The sequence below is a fragment of the Lipotes vexillifer genome, unplaced genomic scaffold (assembly GCF_000442215.2).
Source record: "Lipotes vexillifer unplaced genomic scaffold, Lipotes_vexillifer_v1.1 scaffold1411, whole genome shotgun sequence".
In the NCBI taxonomy this organism is placed as follows: domain Eukaryota; kingdom Metazoa; phylum Chordata; class Mammalia; order Artiodactyla; family Lipotidae; genus Lipotes; species Lipotes vexillifer.
The window spans coordinates 336,739-352,131 of NW_006798086.1; the positions used below are offsets into that span (position 1 = coordinate 336,739).

General features: G+C 38.0%; 1 protein-coding gene and 1 pseudogene across 1 annotated transcript in view; one reads left to right on the forward strand and one right to left on the reverse strand.

The window, feature by feature from the left end:
* The window catches only part of NRXN1 (neurexin 1), a 1,152,893-nt gene that overhangs the window by 304,489 nt on the left and 833,011 nt on the right, over positions 1 to 15,393 (forward strand). The window lies entirely within an intron of this gene.
* LOC103076078 (protein mago nashi homolog pseudogene) lies at positions 4,151 to 4,586 on the reverse strand (annotated as a pseudogene).

The following is a 15,393-nucleotide window of genomic DNA, read 5'->3' on the forward strand; positions in this document are numbered from 1 at the left end:
GCGGCCCTCTCACTGTTGTGGCCTCTCCCGTTGTGGAGCACAGGCTCCGGACGTGCAGGCTCAGCGGCCATGGCTCACGGGCCCAGCCGCTCCACGGCATGTGGGATCTTCCCGGACCAGGGCACGACCCCGTGTCCCCTGCATCGGCAGGCGAACTTTCAACCAAAGATCAGGGATCTCACAAGTGATCCCACAAGTAGGCCTGATTATCAAAACACCAAGTGGCATTGCCTTTGTCTTTTTATAGGGAACAGGCTATTTTTGTTTTTATAATTTAAGAGATCTCAAATGAACAGTGAATGAATCACCTATCCATTTTCCTTTTATGGTATACTAATTAAATATGTTTATCAAAGCCAGTTATTTTCCTGTAGTATTATTTTATTCTTCAACTAAGCCAGTACATTAATGCCTTTAGGAATTTCCCCTTACCCTCAACTCATCATCATGAATTTATTGAAATGTAGCAAATGGTAAAATAACGAGCAGCCAAATGGCTTCCTTTCGGTTTCACTAATTTATGTTTATGGCTTGTCATTCATACTCTATACACAGCTAGAAATTTGCGGCTGAGAAAAAAATCTCCCAGTTAGAGATTACCTTGTCAGACTGTATGGAACATGATATAATCATTTTATTCATTTTATTCCCCTACCTCATCAGTCTTACCAAGTTTTCTGAAAACATGCAGTTTTTCTTCCTTTAACCTTTTTGGGTACTTATTTCCTTCCCTTTTCAGGTAATCTCTTCTTGTAACAGCCTCAGGAGAGAGATAAGAAGAGAAAAGATAACTGGAAATGGTCATAATCTGCTAATAATAATAATCTATCATGTGAAGCTGGCTTGTAAGTGGGTAACGGAGAGCCTGAGGTTTTGCTGCCAGGCTGGACTGCAAATCAAGATGTACATGAGAGGGATTAGTTATTTGTAGACTCTTGTGACACTGTCGTCTTTTCTCCTTTTGTGTTGGCCATAATGGAGAAGCATCTTGGCATCTTATTTGTTTTTGCCGGGAGCCTTCTCTGTTCAACATGCTTAACGCGTCTAATTCCCATCGTGATTTCCTCAAAACCTGTTCCTCTCCTGTATAGATACATAAAATCATGGGATTTATACCATCTCAGCCTTATTTTATTCTCTTCTCTTATTTTTGTTCCACAATCTTAGCCACCTTGAAAACCCTAACAGAATCATTTCCCCCCCAAATATTAAAGGCAGAGGCAAGAAACTTTATATATGTTTCACCAAGTTCAAATAATACTAAATCTCTAGACTTTTGAAGCATATGAGTAAATTAACACCAAGATTAAATAACGATGCTTTCTGGGTATGTACTTTTTTTCCTCAGATCAAGTATAATAAATAAACCATGTCAGTTATAATAGATTCAGCTGAATAGTATTTCTATGAAGAGCACACCAAGTAAAGATGGTTTTTAAATTGGAATTAAATGCATCTAATTAGCAACTATTAAATTGCTTAAGTTGTGGGCAGTTTTAAGGAACACGGACTCATTTGTCTCACATGTTTAAACAAATCGTAGAGGATTAGAAATCACTAAATTATTACCGATTCTTTCTAGTTTTCAAAAGATTCTAAGTGTTGCAGCAATCTCTGAATTATCAATGCCTCTGGATCCTGGAATAAAATAAAATGGATGCCTTGGAAAAACCTGCTATTTGTTCACTCTTATCGTGGTGTTGTATTTAATAGGCTTTTAGTTGAATACACATAATGGGGAGAAATCTGTTCTGAAATTTAAATTAATGAAAGCTTTTAAAGTGGCTTCCAAATAAAAAATTTAGGCTTCTTTTCAGAGGATGGATAAGGATGGGAATTCTAATTACCCACACAATGTAGATTGCTTCATGATTCATCTCTGCAAATCAGCAGTTTGAAATCCTATAGTTAGCATTGGGTGCTCTCCAGTAAGATTTTATGAACATCAGCTTGGTATTTGGCAGAAATACAATATCAGTTGTCCAGACGTCATTTTTCTCAATGAGCACATGTTTATATGTTAGATAATCACAGAACCAAATCAATTACAGTTTTATTTCCATTGACAGAGGTTAATACCCTGTGAGGTATATTTACATCTCAGAAGGCTAAGCATCGTGAAACTTGGAGGAAAGGAATAATTTTACAAATGGAGATGATAGGCAGGCCAAAGAATTGTTGTTTCTTGAGGATTTGTATGATCTTTTACCTATTTTTAATTTACCTGAGTTTATGTTTTTGGCTTACTTTGTAAAAGAATTCAGTTGGATTAAGACTAACAGTGCTGACAAAGTGAGAAAGTGGCATGGACTTATAAATACTACCAAATGTAAAATAGATAGCTAGTGGGAAGCAGCCACATAACACAGGGAGATCAGCTCGGTGCTTTGTTACCACCTAGAGAGGTGGGATAGGGAGGGTGGGAGGGAGACACAGGAGGGAGGAGTTATGGGGATATATGTATATGTATAGCTGATTCACTTTGTTATACAGCAGAAACTAACACACCATTGTAAAGCAATTATACTCCAATAAAGATGTTAAAAAAAGAAAGACTAACAGTGCTAAAAGGGGCTGTTTGAGTCTGAATCAATACTTGTAACCACCTCTATAAACCAGTGCTTAAGAGCTTCTGTGCTCAGGATAACTGTTCTGAACTGGGCAGACTGTGTATAATTTCATTAGTAACTATGTCCTCGTTCTTACTGTTTGCCAGGCACCATGCTGGGTGATACAGACTGTGCGTTGCTTTAGCCCTCAGAACAGGTTTGATGGGCCCTTCTCTAAAGCATCCTTGAGAAGTGACACCTGCAGAAAGTTTTGCTTAAGTGAGTCATCTTTCATTTGGAAAATGGCTCATTGAATTGTATGATTATTTTTTTCCTCTTCTTCCTGGCTAAGAGTAAGTAGGCTGTTAGAAAGCTGAGGGGAGATTCTTCCACTCTCTAACACTGGAGCCATCATTAAAACTGGGGATCACGCGTGCCTTTCCACACCTTTGTACACTCAAGGAGCACTGGCCACATGCTGTTTTAAGTCCTGTACTTACAAAAGGTGGTATGTAAGGTGGAGCCTGTTTCTGCTCTGAGAATTGCAGCTCTTGCATGTTTGCTGGCAAGCTTTTGTTAATTCCCATGCAAGGCAGTTTGACTTGCACAAACAGCTGGGTTTTGCTGCTATCACTTGGAAGTTTATTTCCCCCAGTGTGTATATAAGCCCTACTTTGGGAGAAGATAGAAATCAGGTCCTAGAGAATTCTTTCTTTGAGAGTACACTTTGCTAACTCAGACCCACATTCAACGGAAAACACAAATTTATCTGTTCACAATTGTAAATGTATACAATAGTGCTCAATGGACTAAATATTGAAGTAGTAAGCTCTTATTTATTCAAAGCTATAAAAACAGTTCTATAGGGCTTCCCTGGTGGCGCAGTGCTTGAGAGTCCGCCTGCCGATGCAGGAGACGCGGGTTCGTGCCCCGTTTCGGGAAGATCCCACATGCCGCGGAGCGGCTGGGCCCGTGAGCCATGGCCACTGAGCCTGCGCGTCCGGAGCCTGTGCTCCGCAAAATGGGAGAGGCCACGACAGTGAGAGGCCCGCATAACGCAAGAAAAAAAAAAACAAACAAAAAAAAACCAGTTCTATAGATGTGATTAAACCGTGCATGGGAAACGTTAAATTCAAGTTAAGACTTTCACAGGCATAGCTTTGCACAAGTGACCCATCTCTTAGAACCTTCAGGTAGGCCTTAGATGCCACCTGTGCCACTGCCACCTCTCCCCTTCACTTTCTTCTTAAATCAGAATGTCTTCTTTTGTCTTATTTTCTCAAGGTGTGTTCTTATTGGGTAGCAAGAAAGAGTAAATATAACAAAGAAAGGGCCAATCCCATAAGCATTATTCATGAGGGAATGTGTATCCTTGATGATGCATTCTATATATTTTACTTTAAGAAGCATAGTTATTGAGTGTGACATTCTGAAGATTTCTTATTCCCTTTGAAGTTAGAAGGGTGAAAACTGCTTATTTTGGTTATGTTATTTATTAAAGACAATCATTTATAGTTTATAAAAAATACACAAAAATGTCCTGATAATGGTGATTAAAAGCAGCTACTCCCACACTCCTTGTGTCCACACCAATATTCAATCTAGATTGGCTTAATCTTGAAGCGTAATTCAGTAAGACCAAAGACCAAACACTTCAGGTCCTGGAGAAGGTAATAAAGTACTCGTAAGCCTTCTGGATCCTTGGATTGATTGACATCAATAAGGGAATCAATTTTTGATGTCATGAAGGAAATGTGTTCATCTCCAATGATGATTTCAAGCTCCTGCCAGCGCCCTTAGTCGGGAGGAGGCCACAAAGCATTATCCTCTTTGGGAATTTCAGTGTCATCGATTATTCTCTTCAGTTCCTCCATCACGCTTTTATGTACATAAACCTCTTTTCTGATCATATCAGTTTTGTAATTGTTGTTATTGGCATATCTCTATCCCTTTGGGTCAGAACTCAGACTCCATGAGTTCGAAGCCGAACTTGCCCTTGTGACCCCTGCAGTAATGCAGATAGAAGTCACTCTCCATGGCTCTGAAAACTGCTTTTAATTTCAAGGAAATTTACATTAACTTATGCTAGCTAATTAGTACTTGCATAGGTACTTTGGTGGTGGTTAGAAGAACCACTTGTGTAGGAATTTTGATGGTGATGCTAGAGTAAGGAAACGTTAGAGTCAGGAACTCAAATACTGCTCAGCCAAGCAGGAAAGGAATGTTTTGGTTTTCCTTTCCTTCCCTTCCCTTTCCCCTTTTTGTTCTGTTTTTCAACATCTAGTGAGCTACCTATAAGAAAAGAGCACCCAGGTTTTAAGTGAAATTTTATAATTTTTAACTAATGGTAAATAATTAAAACAAAAACTTAAAGTAAAACTCTAGGGAAACCACCAAAAAAAAAAATTAAAAAATGATGGCTGGTCAGATAAGGACTCTGAATGCTATGTATGAACTTTGGCCTTAAAACAGTATAGGCTTCTGTCATTATCATCTATCATCATCATCATTGTCGTCATTATTATTATTGTCATTACTTTAATTTGTATAAAACTTGCTGACGGTAGAATATGAACTGCAGTATCTGGTAAGATCTCCGGTCCTAACATATGGCAGTATAGGTCACACTCCCAATGTCTACTCAAATCTTAATTCTGCATGTTGACAAGATGGAAGATCCATGTTAACAATGACGGTCAGTGATGTTAGGATGGAGTCTTTCATTTTAAAACCATAAATCTAAGACTGTACCTATTATCATTCCTTCTTATAAACTTTTAAAATTGAACTAGTCATTTAGTTTGAGAGTGGTGCCAGATGGTGTGATTAAGATGTCTCTGTTCCAGTCCTATTTCAACCATTGATTTACTGGGTAACCTTGGACAAGTTCCTCACCCTTTATGAATCTCAGTTCCCTTATTTGTAAAATGGAAAGTTGGCTTCAGATGACCTTTAAGGTTATTTCCAGATCTTAAATATTATAATTTTACAAACTAATTCTTCTAAATTGCCAGTTAGATTAATTTCTCCACTAACAATTATCTGAAGGAACCAATTTATATTCAGTCTAAAATTGTCATTTTATTCCTCTTTTTGAATCCTTTAAAGATAACCATGTTCTCTGTTATATTTGATGCAATGATGTTTTGATAGATATTTTATTTATTCTGAGCCTCTGTTTCCTCTCCCAAATTGTTTCTGAGGCCAGACACCTGCGGAGGGCTATGTACTATCTCCTGGGAAATCCTCCAGAACAAGAATGGAATCAGGGAAGGGCATGGAATGCCAACAGGGATCGAGTTCTGACCCTTTTCCTCTCTGCCAAAAAGAACAGGATTCTTTGACTTCTAGACTAACATAGATCAGGGCTTCAGAAACCAACTAGTCTAGTTTTCAATGATGCAGAATGGATTGTCCTGCCACATTTTCTTGCAATGGACTACTTCTGAGACAGCTTGTAGCATCTCTGGACAACTATAGCTGTAGCTGTCTCAGATAAAACATATAAATAGGGCTTCCCTGGTGGCGCAGTGGTTGAGAGTCCGCCTGCCGGTGCAGGGGATACGGGTTTGTGCCTCGGTCCGGGAAGATCCCACATGCCACGGAGTGGCTGGGCCCGTGAGCCATGGTCGCTGAGCCTGCGCGTTTGGAGCAGAGGCCACAACAGTGAGAGGCGCGCATACCGCAAAAAAAATAAATAAATAAAAAATAAATATAACCATTTTAGAAATCTAATGTATATCAACATGTTTGATAAAATATGAGGAAAATCTGAGGATGGATTGGGAGATTTTGAAAAACATAAAATTCAGAGACCAGTTTTTTATAAAGCATCAATTCCTAGCATCACTGTCAGTATGCCTGTTTATCTTGTCTATCTGTGAGACTGAGCCATCAGGAAGTTTTCTTTGTGGGACTTTCAGTATTAGACATACTTGCTGTATTCAACTTCTGCAAAACTGAAACCACTCACTGACAGTAGGTGTTATCTGAAGCAATATATTGCTCAGAGAATTGAAATGTCGTATATCTGATTTGGGGGTCTCTTGACTCAACCAGTTAATTATTTTTATTGCCTATAGGAATTTATACTTGTTAGTGGCAGATGGGACTCCAATTTTAAGCATTTGCCTAATTAGGCATATTACTGAAATAGGTGATTGCAGGTGAGGAGCTATCAGTTACTACAGACTCTTCCAGCTCCCACACTAAATGTGTCCTAACCAAGGAAACTGAAGGAGCCTTGAAAACTATTTGAGGATTTGGGAATTATTTGTAATTTACCATGGTGCCTTTGTTGTATCGATTATAACTTTCTGGGCTTACGGGGATTAATTAATAGGACTAAATATGAAAGGCTGCACACTAATGTCATTAACAGGAGCCATAATTACAGAACATAATTGGCAATAATTCTTCAATGGTTATTTGGTAATCAGATTCTTTTGGGGTTAAATGAAAATCAAATAGACATTTTATTCAGAGATATACAATAATGCATAATCACACTTGTTGTTTAACCTTATCGATGCTGCACACTGTGTCAAAGGAGGCCTGTGGTGTGTCCAGGAATAGTTGGGTAGAGTCTTTTTGCAGGGCCAAGATGGGATGCTGAGTGAAAGTATAGCCTTTGGAGTTAGAGAAACATGGATTCTAGTCTTGGTTGTGTAACTTACTAGTTGTGTGACCTCTGACAACCCACCAACCCCTACCAAACCTCTGTATCTTTATCTGTCACTAAGGGCAATGCCTAGCTGATGGTGTTTTTGAAATGAAGTGAAATAATGCTTGTGAAATCTTTACTATCATGTATGGTACATAGTAGGTGCAGTTCAAACTAGGAAGTTGCTTGTGGTCATAGCAGAGGAAATGGTGCCCAGCAGAAGCCAGGACACTGTGAATGATACGGAGGAGACAGACTCTTTGGGCTCATATCCCATATGCACCTTCTCCTGGCTTTGAGCCTTGGGAAAATTCCTCAACTGCCCTGTGCTTCAGTTTTCTTTTCTGTAAAATGATGCTAGTGATTTGTCTACCTGATAGGGTTGTTCATAGGATTAAATGAAAGAATATGTGTAAAGGGATTAGTAGGTTAGCACATAGAAGCATTGGTATTATTACTGTTACTGTCACCCATGTGGAAAAGCTTATTCGTGAATGATGAAGTAGAGAAAATTACCAAAGAAAACAGAATCTTGACCTGCCTCAAGAAGAGTTATTGAAGTCTGTTAGAAGGAGAAGACCAGGTGTATTAGGTGTGGTCTCACTGGCTTGGAAGTCGGAATCATTCTTGGAATTCCACCATCTAGATTGTCTTGGGAAGAGATGAAATAGACTTGAAAGAGGACCAAGGAAGGGGGTGGAACCCTCAAAAATCCAGCAGACATAAATTGATTATCTTTGATGTGCCCAAAACAAGAAAAAATAAACCAAAAGGGAGACATCTGTTTCCATCATACATCCACAAAGAAATCTGTAGGAATTGGAGGAATATTCCCCCAAATGTGAACATTCTTGGCTCCCTTCCTGTCCTCCCATTTGCCTGATTCTCCCCACTCCTATCCCAACTACCAAGAATATACCAAGTAAACTCTAAATGCCAGGAAAGAAATTCTTCAGAAAGACAAAGCTAGAGGTCAAGGACCTGAGTACAAAGTCACTTCTGAGTTGTGGTCATCTTTTTCTGATCCCTGTGCAACCTAAATGACCTGTTGCATACCCTCTAGTACCAGCCTCTGTCTTGCTTAATCTAATAATCTACTCTGAACACAGAGCATATGAGAGAAGTCTGTGGGTGGGGTTCATTTGTATCCTTTAATACACTTCCTGGAATTCACTGTCCTTGCTTTGAACAGAAGTGTGAGCATTCTCCAGTCACCCTGAATGGGTTAAGGAAGCTAACTGGAGGATTCAGCTGTTCCCCATATCCCCCACCACCACCCTTTTTTTAAAATTCTGCTTTCAACCCACTGTCTTCATCTGTCTTCCCAAACAGGATATGGATCAGTTCTTGAAATGTTCTTCCTCATTTCTGGACACTCTCTCTGCAGATACTGTAGGAGTAGAGGAGAATATGGTCCTGCCCTTGAAATGTAGTTATTTCAGAACTGAGCTTTAAGAGCCTCTGATGAGGCAGATGATGCATAAGCAACCCTCTAGTGGCCAGGGAGGCCCCAGTCAACAACAACAGAAAGGAAAGTCAGCCCCCAGTCTCTGAGTGGACTGTTGCAAAAGTGCCTTTGTGAACTAGTTGCTTGAAGCTCAGACATCATTTGTTCATTGATACAGTGAGCTCATGGAAGTCTCCTTAACCCTTAATGTCCCCGAGGCAGATAGTTTTGTACAACAGCCACTGTTAGAACATTGTCACCTAGCATATCAATATGTCTATAACAAAGTCTAATTATAACTTTGGATGCCGAGAAAACATGGTGTGGTCGGAAATTGAATGGGACTGCTTTAGGCTCCAGTCACTGCTGGTTACCCTTGTGATCTGAGCAGGGAGGAGGCCGAGCGAGAGGGTCCCATTGGCAGTGAGAGGAGAGGATCCTGTATTCTTGCCTGGGTGTTTCTTAATTATCATCGTACTTCCCACCACCATCTGTTAACCTTTTGGTGAATCAAGACACAATGGGCTATGCCAAGACAGAGAGAGGAAGGCCATGTTCAAGTTAGGTTTGAATTCCTTAATGGAAAGAAAAAAATGAAGGAAAGAAAATGAAAGGAATGGAAGGCATTCAATAGCAATGGCATCTGTAGAGGAAAAAGTTAAGGCAGTTCCTTTCGACTCCCAGAGGGGCAGCTATAAATGTAAAAATATCTGTGATTTACTGAGTGCTTACCATGGACCACATACTTTGCTGGACCCTCACTTGCATTATCTCCTTTAACCCTAGCAATAACAGTTTCATGTAGATGCCATTATCAACTTCATTTTATGGATGAGTTACAGCTTTTTAAAGGGATTAAGTATCTTGCCCAAAGTTGCAGAGATGGCAAGTGATAGAGCTAGGATGCCATCATGCTGGTTGGATTCTGAAGCCTGTCTAATTAACCATGATGCTGCCTGCCTTCCAGCCAGATATTAAAGTGAGGAGTGCCTGCTCATAGATGCCTTTCATTGAGAGGACAGGATGTGATGCAAAAAGCAGTGAATATAGAGAAATGTCAAATGATTCAGTCAGAAAATTATGATTTAGTTAAAACCCTTTGATTTGAGAAAAACTCCTTTGTATGGTTTTATTGCAATAATGTTGATAGCAAATTAATTTTGTCCTGCACTACTCCATGCTGCCTTTAACATTCTATGCTAAGCATGTATTTATTTTACATGAAAAGAACAGCATTTTTTCAGTTTCATAACTATAATCATACCATTATGAATATGTATTCATAATCTAAAGCTCTGTGAAAGGCAATTAATTAAAGAGGTAACACCTCTCTACTTAGATTTTGCTCTAGGGAAGTCATTTAACTAATCTGGACCTCAATTTGTTCACCTATAAAATGGGGAAAACAGGTTTACCACGGTCAGTAGGAATGTTTAGAAAGTATGAAGCATAGTGCTTTAGCTTTAATAGATTCTGAAGAAATAATAGCTGTGATTATTAATAATGTCTTCTAGTATTATTATTATGGTTGTTATTACTGTTACTATAAATAAAATATTTCCTAATATAACATACCAGTTAGTCCTATTTGGGGAGACGAGCACCTGTGAGAAAGGTCTCCAAGGCCCCTTCTACTCTTACATGCTCTTTATACTGTTTTCTTTCCAGATGGGAGATTTCCTGTTCTTATAAATATTATCCTCCTAGATTCATTATTAAAATGTTATTCTGTTTTAATCAGAACACTGGAAACTACGATAGCATTTATATTATTCTCTTTTCATAAAAAAATAATATTGTTGTTATTACATAGTCGTCTGACTATAAAGACATAGCTTGTAAGTACTACTTTTTAAATTGTGTAGCTCAGGTCTTGACTGGTATTGTACATAAAAGTTCTCAAAAGATGTGAAAACAGAAATAACATGTGGAAGAAAAGGCTCAGTGTGGGTGAGAATTCCAACCCCTCACAGTTATGGGTCTATAAAGACTCCAGTTTTGTGTTGGTTCTGATTTCAGGGCAAACTTGAGCTAAAATTAGGTCCAAGACTAGTGAGTATATGGTGATTCTGTGAGGGGGAGAAAATTATTTGTTTCTTTCCATTTATCCACATTCTCTCACAGAGGTATAATTCTCTGAAAATTTGCTATTAAATCCTTTGCTATTGAATCAAACTCAGTATAAAATAGTTATTTCTCACTCTTGTCCTAGGTAGATTCGTATTTAACACCAAAGGGAATTTTAGGGTTTCCTTATCAATAAAGACAAAAGATGCAAAAGATGGAACTGTAGTGAGCTTTTTAAAGATCATGTGACAGTTGAATCAGATAGGGTTCGTTTTTTTTAAATGTCTTTGTTACTTGTCGAATTAACTGATATGCAGTTTTTCTTTTTTCATCTGCAAATTGCCTTTTTTCATTGGGTTTCTGGAAAAAGCAATTGATGTGGAAAGTACTTAGCATTAAGTCCACTATGTATTTAATGCTCATTACATGCTCCCCTCTTTCTTCAAACATTCCCTCAACTTTTCTTTCCCATTTCTCAGCTAACATAAACTACCAGACCAAGAAAGTATCTCATTTGAAATATTTTCTGACAAAAAAATGCTGACAAGTTTCCTAGATTCAGTTTGCCTTCTCCATTAACAACTCCTTATTAATTCTGTTCATAGAATAGGCACATTTTAAAATTTCAGTGACCTCAAGCACATAGCTCACTAGTTCCTGGAAAGAAATCAGGGCATTTATATTTAAAGTGTATAAATAGCAACAATAGCATGAGGTAGAGACTGACCTAAACTCAAGTTCAAATAGCAAATCACCTCACTAATGCAAAAATAAAAACAAAAAAAAGTTCTGTCATAGAAGACAAAACACACCCTTTTCAAGGGTATTTAAGTGTTCAAACTGTCTGTGCCATGTCTTTCTATAATGGAAAAATCTATATTACTTTGGAAATCACCATTGTCCCATATCCCTTTTTTTTTCCTGCTACATTTTGAAGTGCGCTACAGCAGACTCTAATGAACTTGAACAGACGTCTCCACTTGTCCAGTTTAGGCCAGCAGCTAATTGGAGGGACCTTGGGTCTGTCTACTGACCTCAGAAAGTTAAATTTTCTCACCTTGAGTAAAAAAGTAGAAATAAGTAATGTTTTGGAGAATATTTCCTGAAATTGTTGTCTGCATGACTATGAGTCTAAGACTCTGCCAGTGTTATTATTTACTAATAGTAGCAATTGCCATTTATTAAGCACTTATTTAATCTTCTCAAGGGACGTGTTAGACTAGTACTATTATTATGCCCTTTTATAGGTTAGAACACTGAGAATTGGAGATTAAGTAATTTGCCCATGGTTACATAGACTTAGGTTTCTAACCCAAACCAAACTACTCAGACTTGCAAAGCCCGTGTACTCTTACATGTGAGTGACAACTTGAGGACAAAAATATATTACATATTATAATACATACACATATATTTTATTTATTTATTTATTTTTTATTTTTTATTTTTTTGTAGTACGCGGGCCTCTCACTCTCGTGGCCTCTCCCGTTGCGGAGCACAGGCTCCAGACGCGCAGGCTCAGCGGCCATGGCTCACGGGCGCAGCCGCTCCGCGGCATGTGGGATCTTCCCAGACCGGGGCACGAACCCGTTTCCCCTGCATCGGCAGGCGGACTCCCAACCACTGCGCCACCAGGGAAGCCCCATACACATATATTTTAAATCTCAAACTTAAATTTCTTAACTTCTGGAACATTTAGCAAAAGGAGGTTAATTATACTTCATTTTCCTATACTCTGGGCAAAAATAGTTAAAATGGGACCAGATAAGTGATAAAATTACCTAAAATTAAAGATGATGGATCGTCTTTATAGATCACTTACATTTCTTCTCTTTCTCTCTCCCTTTGGCTTTTTGTTTGTGGGTGGTATATAGTTAGTTATGATATTTATTTGCATGCAAACACCAACTTGTTAAAACTAAAATCATTTGAATGAGTTTTGATGTTGATAAAATATCTCACATCACTTAGGGTCCCAGATCTCAGACGTGGCCTCAAGGCATAACTGGGACAAGAGCCAGAAAAGGACAGAGGAGACTCCAACCCTGTGTTTCCTGTTCCTGTTCCTTGTGATCAGTGTGTTTGACATGATTAGAGTGAGGGTTGCAGAGTAAATAATCTCAGTGCTAATGACATTTTCTGGGATTGTTACCACTTTCTTCATTGAGAGTGCCTTGAGGAAAGACAGATAGCATGGAGAAAATGGAGACAGAGTGGCAAGAAAAAGAGGTATCCTGAGGCTTCACAAACTGAGACACACATTTGCAAAGCCACCAGGTGAACATAGTGTGTCATTACTTTTACATTAAAATAAATGCAATAACATAATGAAATTAAAAATATGTGAATTTTTAAGATAAAATAGAAGGTGTAAAATACATGCCTTTTATACTTTCTATAGGGCACAATGATTCTGGAATTCTGAGATGCATTTTAATTTTTTTTCTCATATTAGAAGTGTTTGTGGGGGGAAGTGGGGAGGATAATAGAGGATACAGATGTGTTGAACAGAAAAGAACTTTTTAAGTAAGTAATAATTACTTAATTATTTAAGTAAGTAATATTTTAAGTAAGTAATTATTTAAGTGAGTAATAATAAGTAATAATTTTTTACCTAAGTTCATCTTAGTCAAGATGAACTTTATAGGTAGACACCAGGTCCTTTTTCGAGGCTGCACTATAAATATCTCTGTTCTTAGGGAAACAGTTACTTGGACACAACCGATAAATGAACATTTATTATTTGGCAGCAGAATTGGTTAAGTCCAGACTGCGGTGTGTTTCTGTCATTAATGGTAACCTGGTTTTGGAGAGACAGCTAAATAAGATAATGAGGATAGTTTTGATCTTTTTTAATTAATATTGATTTTTATGTGTCAGTTTTGTGTAGGCAGGAGATACAATTATGCCTTAAGTGCAGTAAGTCATACCCTTCACAGACTGTGACAGAGAGAAGGAGTATTTTTAGTGGTAGGAGTTAATTTGTGCTGGCATTAATGCATGAAAACGTTGATGATGATGTCTAATTGTTTCCTATGTTACTAGTTCAACTAAAAATAGGGTTCATGAACCAAGCTGTGGGAAGTTATCGATTATGACAGTTTCTTCAAAAGTGAGTTGCTTAAAATTATTCTTCTTACTAATCAGTTTTTGATTCCAAAATGAACTTTTATTCCATTTTCCTCCTCTTCTTTCTCCCTCACTCATCTGAGCCTCCTACACTAAACATTGAAATAGGCATAAAAAGTGAGGAAATTTATAACCTACTTTACTTATGCTAGGAAAGAAAAGTAGGGGGAAATACTGGGGGAAAACTCATTTTAAAAATTCAGTATTAACCATCTTATTGACTGTTTTATATAAACATAAACGGATACATTCACATAGTCAAACACAAAGAATATCTGTCATTTTCATTAGGTTGATACTCTGCATGTATAATTTCTTTGGAAGTGTGCTTGATTTAGTAACGGTTTGGCTTCATCATATTAAGATAGCCTTAAAAAATGTCCAGTTTGTTCCCATTTATGTACTCAGGGGCAATTTCCTGAATGCTTACTGTGCACTCTGCAATATACTGCTCTCTACTAGAGTCTTAAAAAATAAGATTGGCAGGAAGATGTTAAGACTTAGTTTTTATCTGTGTCAGAATACTTCCTCTTCAAGGAAAACAATCACAAATTTATTATGTCACATAACCAGAAATCCAGGAGTCAGATGGGTTGACATCTCTAGATTCTCTTGAACCTGGCCATTATCTCTCTGCCATCTTCAGCATATTGATTGGCTTTCGTCGTTAGGTTTGTCTGGTTGAGTGCAAGATGAGTGCAGTAGCTTTACATATGCTTGTATATTCTTCATATATGGTCATATAACTACATCCTAAAATAGACTAGGACTGTGTGTGTGTGTGTGTGTGTGTGTGTGTGTGTGTGGGTGTGTGTGTGGGTGTGGGTGTGGGTGCCTTTCCCACAAGTTCCTAAGCATTTTCCCTCCAGTCTCATTGACTCTTTCCTAAACCAGTCACAGGCATTAGAAGAGAATTACCAAGAATCTCTAGGCTAGTCAAGACTCTTGCCCCCAGAGCTAGGCAAAGTTGTTTCCCTAGAAGCACTGATCCCTTGAATGCCTAACAAAAGTAGAGCAGGAAAATAGGTGGAAAAGGGGTACAGTTTTAAGAGCTACTTAGAGGTAAGCACAAATAAATAAGCAAAATTCCAAAACTTTGACTGAGAGATATATACAGCTTCATGAATCATATGTACAGATAAAAAGTGATATAGTAAATGCTGAGGGGCTTGGAGAAATCATCCTGTACTGAACAGCTATGCTTGCATTGCCATTTGACTTTTAGAATCACTGACAATTTTTCAGTATTTGAAGTAACAGTAAAACTAACCAAATTCTACTATGTCTCAAAGACAATTAAAGACACAAGCCTGAATCACCCCACATATTTCCCTGTGAATGTACTAACAAGTTTTTAAGCCTGAGAATACTTTAGCCCCCTTTTCAAATCATAGCCCATTAAACAAGAAACTCACTTAACTTGTGATATTTCACTGTTAAATAATGAAGATGTTAAAATTCCCTCCTGCTGTGTGTATTTATGAAAATGATCATATAAATAAACATTGATTAAAACTTTTCTTATGGAATAGGGAAAG